General features: G+C 50.2%; 1 long non-coding RNA gene across 1 annotated transcript; it reads right to left on the bottom strand.

Moving 5' to 3' along the window:
• Nucleotides 1-1,664: 1,664 nt before the first annotated feature.
• LOC144305090 (uncharacterized) lies at nt 1,665-10,388 on the bottom strand. The gene is made up of 3 exons (XR_013372120.1): nt 9,908-10,388; nt 7,036-7,105; nt 1,665-1,749 (listed from the first exon to the last, which is right to left on the bottom strand). It is a non-coding gene; the product is annotated as an uncharacterized LOC144305090 (long non-coding RNA).
• Between the last annotated feature and the right edge of the window lie 559 nt (nt 10,389-10,947).

Genomic DNA, 10,947 nt, shown 5'->3' with positions numbered 1-10,947 from the left:
TAGGAAGTAGCAGGACTGGTTTTCAGACCTAGGTCTGTCTGTCCAGAAAAATGCCCGACAGACAGAGAATGCCCTGTGTTTTGAGTTCATGTTGGTCTTGGCAATGTCCCTCAGCCTCTTTCTCAGAAAGAAAACAAACATTCAAAGAGGTTTGCTAAACGCGTTGGAACAGGAATGCCCTAGTGAGGGAGGGAAGAGGCCCGCTGAGGCAGGAAGATGCCTCCATATTTGGAGGGTGGTGTTGGGGCGGCCCCTTAGCCTCTTCTCCCTAGGCCCAGAGGTCCTGGAGAGAGCCTGGCTTGAACTGGAGCCTTGAGCTGCCCAGAAGTCACGGCATTTTGGCAGGTCAGAGTGTGCCTTCTCAGGCTTCAGGTGGCTCTGGGAAGCCAGGGGTGTCCTGACAGCCTGTAGAGACCTGAGGACTGCCACGGAGGTTGCCCGCTGGTTACCCAGCCCTGCCCCGACGCTGTGGGTGGCTCCCAGGCAGCAGGGAGTTAATCTGCTATCTGTTGGGAAGGCTTCCAGAACTCTCCTCCCCGCCTGTGTTTGCTTAGGGCTGGGCCCTTCAGAAACTGAAACCAGCAGGACACCAGGCCCAGCCAGCCCTCATGGGATCCTGCCTGGGTTTACCTTCTATGGGGAGGATCAGAGGCCTGGGCGGAGCAGAGTCTGGAGCCTGGGCCGGGCCTGCGGATGTGGCAGGCCTGGCTCCCCTCGGCCTCCTCCCCAGGAGTTACCCCCACCAATGCCTCCACCACCACCCGGGACCCGCTCCAAGGGCCTGGGCAAGCACATGGGCAGACAAGCCAGGGTGGCTTGAATTCCGGCCCTGCACCTCACCACCTCTGAGACACTGAGTAAACCACTAAACTTCAGTTTCAGTTTCTTTCATCATGAAATGAGGATAAATAATGCCTGGCCTCTGGATTCAGTAACATATGTGTAGTGCCTACACATAAGGAGTGCTCAGTATATGCTCACTGTATTGATGTCTCATTATTGTTATTGCCGTTGTGACAATGGGCTGGGCAGCCTGCTTTGTGAGGTAGTAAGTTCCCATTACTCAAGGAGTTCAAGCACAAACTGAATGAGATGAGAAAAAGGACAAAAACAGAACAGGAAGGGATTCACAGGTGTCATACCCACACACTGACCTGGTCACTTGAGAATCACCTGGGGAGCTCAAGCACCACCTCAGACCCACTGAATCGAAACCCCAAAAGGCAAGCTTTTTCAAAAGCATAGCTTCATTTTATTTTTATTTTTTTAAAGATTTATTTATTTATTTATTCATGAGAGAGAGAGAGAGAGAGAGGCAGAGACACAGGCAGAGGGAGAAGCAGGCTCCATGCCGGGAGCCCAATGTGGGACTCAATCCCGGGACTCCAGGATCGTGCCCTGGGCCAAAGGCAGGCGCTAAACCGCTGAGCCACCCAGGGATCCCATAGGTTCATTTTATAAACCACTAATCTGGGTTAATAATTTCTACATTTTTCATCTTCAAAAAGATCCTAATGTTTTTCCCTCCTATCCTTATCGATTAAATAGTGTGAAATATTTTACTGACCAAACTAGATTTGTTAACTCACCACATAAGTGATGTACCAAAGGCCCAGAGTTCATTCAACAAATAATCATTCACTCAACAAATATTTATTGAGTAACTACTGTGTGCCAGGCACTTGTTGTGTACTGGGGGATGGTGGAGAAGAAGGTGGACAAGAGGTCTGTCCTCCCAGGCTTCCCAATCTGGAGAGGGAATGCAGAAAATGAACAAGGATTCAAATACTGACATGGACACCAAGAAAATCCCATTGATCATAAGACACCAAATATTCCTATAGTAGACATAGTTCCATCTAATAGCAAATCAAACTGATGTATCATTACAGAGACAGGTGGATGTCACTCCTCAGCATGCACACACCCAGGTGCATGCACGCACATACATACACACATGCACACAATGAAATTATTATTTTTATGAATCCCAAGAGATCCAGGGTCCTTGGATCAAGAACAAGTAAGGCCTTATGAATAAAGGAAGACCCTTTGGACCTAATTCCTGCTTATGTGGCCAGTCCCATTGCCTGTGTCAGCCATGAAGAACTACTGGCCAGTGGCCCCAGACCCTCTAAGCAGAGTGGCTGAGAATGTGGGCTCCAAAGTAAGGCTGCCTGTGGTTGCATCCCAGCTTGATCCCTTACCAGCTGTGCAATCATGGGCAAGTGGCTGTGAGATTACAGGTGCGTAGGCAAGACCTCTCTGTGCCTGTGAATAATAATACCTACTCAGAGTTGTTTGGAGATTGTAGAGACGGTAGTGAAAGAAGTGGTAGGTAGGCATCAATATGTGAGCTGCTATTATGCCTTTGGTGGTCTCTCTCCCTCAGGTACCTCCCTCCCTTTTTCTGTCTGGGGAGCATACAGTTAATTATTGGGGCATGTCACCTCCTCCCTAGAGCCTCCCTTCCTTACTTCAGCAGGCAGAGTGAGGCTTTTTCCCCTGAGTTCCGACAGCTCTTTATATATCCCTGTTAGAGCCCCTCTCACACCGCAAACATGCTTCTCATTGCTGTTGAGATGTTTTCCTTCCTCCCTGGATGATGGGTTCTTAAAAAGCAGGGGCCCTATTTTATACATCTTTTCTTTTTTTTAAAAAAAAAAAAAAGATTTTATTTATTCATGAGAGACAGAGAGAGAGAGAGAGAGAGAGGCAGAGACACAGGCAGAAGGAGAAGCAGGCTCCACGAAGGGAGCCCGACGTGGGACTCGATCCCGGAACTCCAGGATCACACCCTGGGCTGATGGCAGGCACTAAACCGCTTAGCCACCCAGGGACCCACATCTTTTCTTTAAAAAAAAAAAAAAAATTTATATATATATATATATATATATATATATATATATATATATATAATTATTTGAGATAGAGTGAGCAAGAGAGAGAACATGAGTGAGGGAGGCAGAGGAGAGGGAGAGGCAGGCTCCCCACTGAGCAGGGAGCTCAATACAGGGTTTGATCCTAGTACCCTAGAATCATGACCTGAGCCGAAGGCAGATGCTTAACCGACTGAGCCACCAGGCAACCATACATCTTTTCATCTCTGAGGACAAGACAGTCCCTAAGATTGAATAAACACTTGCCACTGTCTGTTGAACTAATGAAAGGTGGACAACAGTTGGACGTGACATGCCCAGGATCACAGAATTCTAACCTGCACTTAGTTCGTGTTGGGAAAAGTGCCTTCCTGAGCTTCTGATTTCTCATCTGGAAAACAGATCTGATAATAACAGTACCTATGTCTTGGGGTCGGGAGGGTTAAATGAGGTACATACAGGGCAATGTTTGAGTATGAACTCTAGAATCAGATGTTTGAGTCCAAGTCTCAGCTCCACTACTCATAAGCTGTGTGGTGTCTGACATGTTCATACCATGCTGTGCCCAGAGAGGGCAGATCTTAAACCAAAAAGAACACATCTTCTTTACAGGCTGTTCAGAGAATCGAAGGAGATACTCTTCATAAAGTCACCAGTGCCTGGCACAGAGTAGGTATTCGGTAAATAAATACTGGTTCCTTCCCCCCACTTTCTCCAACCCTGTAGGCCCTGGACTCTGAAAGCCCAAAGCAGCTGTTCAAATGCCACATTTTACTCCGAGTGACTAATGTCCCTTAAGCCAAGGTTGGAAAGCCGACTCCAGAACTAAGCTTACATTCAAGCGCTGAATTAGATACAGGGAATGTGGCTGCCTGGTTTATTTAATTAATAAGGAAACTTTGGGAGAAGGGGCAATTTAAAATCAACAAGCATGCCAAGGAAATTAAAAAGCAAGAGCTAGCCCACAATTTCATATGTGGGTTTCATATGTCATGGGAATAGTCCCTTATGTAAAGACATGAATAATGGAATCATCCAAACCCAAGTTAATGTTTTACAAACTATAAGGCCAATGACTGGAATTCTGATGGGGGAGCAAATTAACCAACTAATCAGTATTACGTTGTAACAATTCTCAAATTTCCTACTGCTTTATTGTAATATTTTCTAATAAACTCATTATCTAAAATTCTCTGGCGGTCACGTCTATTACGAAGCCAAAGGGTATGGAAGAGAAAGGAGGTATTTTCATTTTGGACCTTGGATCCCATCGCACTCCCACACTGGTCACCCCAAACCTCCTTCTTTTGGTGGGATTTGGAAGAGGCTGATATGAAGGGCCCAGGGCCCTGGGAGCTAGGGTTGTCAGTGGCCCAGCCAACCAGCACTTGGCAGTTGAGCTCAGAGAAGAAACTGGAGAGGGCAGGGGTCTCAACAGACCTGAGGGATGAGCTATGTGGTGGGGGAGGGACAGGGCAGTAATCTTATTAGCAAAACCAGCTGCCTGCCAAGTAGGGCGTATGTCCCATTCTGCAGAAAAGAGGGAATTGCAGCCATTTTAACAGGACTCTGCAGATTGGGAAAAAAGTGGGGCAGGGGTTGCAGGGGAGACTACTCCACTCCCTATTCCCCAAGCACATTCTACCTACATATTCCACCCCCACTCTTTCTTCACCTAAGCCTCCTTATCCAGACCTCAAGCCAGGAAGTCTCAAAGAACCCTCTCCAAGAACTCTTTCCTGATCTCTCCAGTTAGGGAAAGAAGCTCTCTCTTCCCCATGTGCTAAGGAACTCTGTGTCTCTGTTTTTTAAAATGTCTCAGAGTTCTTTATGATATGCCTGGCAACCTCCTTCATCCTTTTATCTCCTCTTTTCAAATAGCTTTATGGTGGTATCATTGACATGCAACCACCTGCACATATTGGAAGGGCACAATTCCCTGTGCAGGAACCTGTGAACCATCAGCACCACCAAGACAGTGAACAAATGCATCGCCCCAAAGGTTTCCTCGTGGCTCCCTTCTCCAAACAAAACCCCCATGTATTTTCTGTGACTGTAGATCTATTTGCATGGCCCGGAGTTTTATATAAATGGAATGATAGAGGATGTACACTTTTTTTGAGTGGTTTCACTCACTCAAAAATTATGTAGAGTCATTCGATTGACCTTCACTCCTCCCTGAAATGCAGGCTTCCCTGAGGAGAAATGGGCCACAGCCAGAGCAGGAGGCTCCATGCAGGGCACAAAGGAAGACCCGTGCTGGAAGACGCTGTGGGGTGATGGACTTGATCTCTCTGGACTTGGCGTCAGAATATGTGTGGATCTCACACAGAGAGTCATGCCCAGACCCGACCCCAGCTCTGTGGTCAGAAGCGAGTCCCCTAAAATCTGAACCTCAGTTTCCTCATTTATCAGAGGGGGTGATAATAAACCTCCCTGCTCTGGGGAGAGCTCTGTGAGGCTCCGCTGAGCCCAGAGATAACACGCTCTGTAAACTGTGAAAGGTCAGTCCTGGGCCAGGATTCGGCTCAAATCCAGCCAGGGACACACTGGGGACGCCCTGGCTCCCAGGGCTATTTAAAGGCCTGCGTGGATTTCTGGGGAAGCTGCACCGATTGGCAATTCCTCCCAGGAATGGCCAGTAAGGGTTAAGCCAGGTGGCCTTTAAGCCTGGCCCAGGCGCTGAAACTGCACGGATTCTTCTTCCTCCACCTGCCCCCTTCCTTGGCATAGGCTGTTTATTTATAAGGTCGCCCTCCCTCCCTCTGAGAGCTGCAGGAGACCGGAGGATTCCCCCTCTGGCCTGGAGCCGCAGAGAAGGGCAGTCCCTCCGCCTGGGCTCCAAGGCCTGCCTGCCGGGTGCGCTGGGGAGGGGAGCCCAGGGGGACCTGTTGGGCCTCCCCAGGCTTCCTTTGGCCATGGCTGCCAGAGGAGCATCGAGGAGGGGAGGGAGAGACAAGGGAAGGGTTGTCTCCCGTTGGGAACCAACTTGACCTATAAAATCACACCAGATCTCAGGAAGCTTCTTCCTATGCTCCCTCCTCCCTGCCATGAACTGAATTTCCTATTCGTGGCTTCTTAGGGAAGACAGGTGAGGTCAGCCACTAGGGCAGGGACAGGGGACTCAAGAGCTGGCACCGCTGGGAGAAGCCACTCTTCTCTCCCTGGGCTGGGCTGTGGTCAGTGAGAGCTACCTTTTGTGGAATAGCTGCTCTGCATTGGGCACTGCATTTCCCATACACTTTACAAGGTAACCTTCAATGCCCTACTGAGGGGTGAGGGTGCTGCCTCTCGTTTTACAGCTGATGATGGTGAAATCACAGGTCTCAGGTCACCTAGGATGTGAGCCAGGATTTGAACTCAGGGATGTCTGACCCCGGAATCCCTGTTCTTTTGAGAATTTGAGGACAGCGATTCCCAAGGAACAAACTTAAATGAATTATTTCCCGAGCGTGCTCTGTGAAAGTGTCCCTGTCATAAAGACCCACAGTGTAGTTTTGTGTCTAGGAGGTTCTGAGCAATCTTAGTGTAAAGGAACTTGGGTTTTCATCAACCAAGAATTTTTTTTTTGTTAAGATTTTATTTATTTATTCATGAGAGACACACAGAGAGAGAGGCAGAGACCCAGGCAGAGGGAGAAGCAGGCTCCATGTAGGGAGCCAGATGTGGGACTTGACCCCAGGTCTCCAGGATCGCACCCTGGGCTGAAGGCAGCACTAAACCGCTGAGCCACCTGGGCTGCCCAAGAATTTTCCATATTAAATTGATCACCAATCTTTTTTTCCTATAAAACATCTATTCATGGGACGCCTGGGTGGCTCAGTGGTTGAGCATCTGCCTTCAGCCCAGGGCATGATCCTGGAGTCCCGGGATTGAGTCCCACATCGAGCTCCTCATGGGGAACCTGCTTCTCCCTCTGCCTGTGTCTCTGCCTCTGTGTCTCTCATGAATAAAGAAGCAAAATCTTTAAAAACAAAAACAAAACAAAACAAAAACACATCTATTCATGGTCCTCTGAACAAGTGCTCCTCAGAGCATTGTGTGAGAATCATAGCTGAGTCAGAACTAGAGAGATTACAGGGTTTATCCACCTTATTCGAATGAGTGCATTAACAACACCTTTTATTAACATCCCCAGTGATGAGAGACGTATTACCTGCTAAGACAGCTTGTTCCATTCTTGCACAAACTCAGTGGTTAGCACAGCACTGCCCGACAGAAAGAGACTGCAAGCCACAGGAAAAAAGTAAAAAAAGAACAGGCCAAATTCATTTTAATGACATATAATTAATGAACCCAATGGATCTAAAAATATTATTTCAACATGGAGCCAGTAAAAAAAAAAAGTGATTAATGGGATATTTTTTTTCTTTTTTAAATTAAGTCTTTGAAATCCAGACTAACCACATTTTAAGTCTTCAGTGGACCCACTTGGCTAGTGTCTAGCATGTTGGATGGCCCAGGGTTAGAAAGATTCTTCTTTGGGCCAAGCTAAACTCTTCCCGCCTGGGCCTCTTCCCCATGGTCCTTGGATTCGAGGGCTTGGTCTAAAGATGCAGAACTTTGCCACCACCCAAGGATGAATTCTGGTTGGCTACACGCTTACACACATGCGTCAAGATGCCCCCGTCATGAAGCTCAACCTTCTGGCAGTGGTCTGCTCAGGTCTGTGTCCCCCTTTGAGAAGGCTTTCCAAACTTCAAAATGCTGTATAAATAAATAAAAGGCCTTATTCTCCTAACTCCTAGTGGGGCAGACTTAGAGTTACTCAGGATTTTTAGTGGTCTCATCCCACAGTTGTCTTATATTGAACCCACAGGCAGCTGCTAATACTGTGTCTGGCCCGGAACTACTTCTGTCAAATAACAGATTTGGGATTTTTATGATTCAGACCCTTTCTGCCTCTTCTTATCCATACCACTCTTTTTGCCTACTTTCTAAATTTCCCTTTAAACTAGGTCTTAATTTAGAGTCAGGAAAGAGCTATATCCTCCCATATGCCATAATAATAAGCATTTTTTGGACATTTATCATGTGTCAGGCACTGTACTAAGAGCCTTATAAATAGCATCTCATTTAATCCTCTTCACACCTGACTGAAGCCGACACTATCATAATTCCCTCTTATAATTGCAGAAACTGAGGCATCAAGTGGTTGAGTCATAGGTCCCACACCCAGTAAAGGGAACAGCTGGAGATTCCATCCCAGGGGCCTTCTCACAGATCCTGAACCCAGGCTGTGAATGTAGGTCCACACCGTGGACCTGAGCTAGGCCCCGGCCTCTGACTGTGACAGAGGGCACAAGGGCCTGGGACAAACAAACAAACAAATGCTTTTTGCTCCTTATTGTTGTTGCTGTTGCTAAAACCCTCAGAGCGTCCTTCTCCTGTTTTACCAAGGAAGGAAATACTGTTATACTTTCCTTGCTAAGGAAATCCTACTCTTTACAAGTCAACTTTCTTCCCACCCCCTTGACCTTTCAGGAAAGGGCCCAAGGCCCCTGGGAAGGCTCTGGAGGAGACCCGAGCAGTTCAGCATGCCTTGTCTAGGGCAGGGGTATTTTTAGAGCGGGCTGCAGTGTTTACAAGGAAGCCAGTACCCTGAGCCTGCCCTGTCCCTACAGGCCCCACCCGCCACCGCCGGGTGCTTCTGGCCCTTCCTTCCTCCCTCCTGGCTGCTCCCTTCCTGTCATCTCCATCAGCATGTGGACTCCATCAGCACTGTCACTACTGCCCTGGGAGACAACTGAGCAAAGCCACAGCCCAGGGCATGGAAAGCCTTCTGGAAGGGTCAACTGTGACCTGGCATTGCAAAAAGGCAAGAAGCTGCCACCAGTTGAGAAAAGGGCTCTGGCAGCTGGCGACACCCTGGAAATCCTGTAAATGGGCTCAGCTGTGCTGCCAACGCTACCGGGTGCCAGGTGCTTTCAATTGTGACGAGTTGCTCACCCTCCTCGGTCTCCCTCTGCGGCGGGAGAGCAGGAGGCTTGAAGAGGCGGGCTGGGGGGCTCTGGGTTCAGGGTCTGACAGGCTGAGCCTCCTCGGCGGTTAGGTGCGAGTACTCGGGCCTCCCTCGTGGCGGTGGCGGCAGGTGTTAAAGCCCTGGCACGCAGTGGGCGTGCAAGCCACAGGGGCCTCGATCATCACTGCCTTAGCTCCACACCTCACGCGGTGTCTGGGGTGAAGGAGGGTCTCCACCGGCGACTCACGGTTCCCTCACATCTAAGTCTCTACACAACCTCTCCTCCAACTATGCACTTTTTAGAATCGAGTGTTTAGTCCTCTAGTCCAGCCCCACACCCCCGAACCGCTGCAGGGCAAGAGCCTTCGAGCAGAAGCTTCTCCTCTGAGTCACAGTCCTACGGCTTTCGGGGCAGGCTGCCCACCTGGACCCTCGCTGCGCTGGCTCTTGAGACCCGGGCCCAGGGACCCAGGCTTCCCAGGGTCTGCCCCGAAGCCAGCGGAGAGGGGAGGAGAGGGGAGGAGAGGGGATGGCAGACCCAGGCCGCCTAGTGCCTGCCCAGCTTCCCTGGATGTGGGCTGGAGACTGCAAGGCCTCCAGGCTCCGAGGAAGCGCTGCCCCCTCTGTCCCAAGGGCAAGCCGGGCTCCTCCAGCAGCTGCGAGGGATCCAGGGATTGTTATTACAGGCAGTTAGGTTCCTACCATGAGCCCTCCCCTCACCTCCTCCGCCCCCCTTCCTGTTTCCCACTTCCCCTCCTCTTCCTCATGCCCATCCTCCTCCGTCTTGCTCTTCCCACACTGGGCTCTTGACCCACGTCGCGGCCTGTAATCCTACGCAGAGGTACCAGTGGCCAGATGAGGGACTGACTGCCCTCTCCCTAGCCTCCTGCGTCCCCTTCTCAGACTCCTTCCACAGCGCTGGCCTGGGCCCTCCGGGGAGCACCACAGGCAGAGGCGTGGTCGCATGACCCAGGCAGCTTGCACATGAGATGCACCTTCTCTGCCATGTCCAGGTCCCACAGTCACACTCTTCCCTGGGTAGTTTTACTGCCACACAATGTATTACCTTGAGGGTGCCCAGGTGGCTCAGGTGAGCTTCTGCCTTTGGCTCAGGTCGTGATCCTGGAGACCGGAGATCGAGTCCCACATCGGGCTCCCTGCATGGAGCCTGCTTCTCCCTCTGCCTGTGTCTCTGCCTCTCTCTCTCTGTGTCTCTCATGAATAAATTAAGAAAATCTTTTTTTTTTTTTAATGTATTACCTTGACCTTTTCGAGAAGGTGACATTTTTGGAGAATGTCGTTAGGGAATGAGGTTCTTCTCTATCTCCTCATCGCCAGCTCCCTGGATAAGAAAGCATTTGCACAGGACAAAAGCCTGAGTGTAGGGGTTGGTTGAGGCAAGAACGAGTGGCAGGAGAGGAGGCTGCAGATGGCCACAGGACATGCCAGCGGCCACCACTGGGAACCATCAGTCCCTGCCACTGTGCATCGGGACCTGCCTGCAGTCAGGGTGTGGAGGCCTGGCTGCCAAAGGGACAGAAAGAACAGCAGCAGGGAGACTTCCGACTTTCCCAGGAAACCCTGACAACTCTTCCCGCCCCGCTGAACCCTCCTCAGTCCATAACCCCTGACCTTAGAGACCCACAGAGATGTACTCCTGGCCAACCCTCTTCCCCACCCACCTTCTGTTTCCTACTAGCTGGGTGGCCTTTGACAAGTCCTTTAGCTTCTGTGTCTGTATTTTTCTCATCTGTAAGTCAGAGAAAGTGTGTGTGTGCGTGCACGAGGACACACACACACATGCTCACCAAGGGTTGTTATGAAGCTTAAATAAATAAGACGCTGCGGGAGGAAGCGCTATTGGAAAGCACAGGCCGTTCTCTATCTCCCCTCGCTCTCAGCTGCTATTCCCATTCCACGAGGGGAAATCCTCACCCGGAAAGCCCTGCGCACCTTGGCACAGGTCCTGGGGCGGATGCCTCCACGGACGCTGGGTCTCTCTCCCTTTCCACTTCCCTGTTGACTTCCAGGGGCAACTGCTGTTGGCTCGTCGATGGACAGGCGGTTCCCTGGGACCTGCCCCATCACCAGGCTGCCGTCCCACAG

This window comes from Canis aureus, chromosome 3 (genome assembly GCF_053574225.1).
Source record: "Canis aureus isolate CA01 chromosome 3, VMU_Caureus_v.1.0, whole genome shotgun sequence".
In the NCBI taxonomy this organism is placed as follows: Eukaryota; Metazoa; Chordata; class Mammalia; order Carnivora; family Canidae; genus Canis; species Canis aureus.
This window is presented reverse-complemented; position numbering and strand designations above follow the sequence as displayed.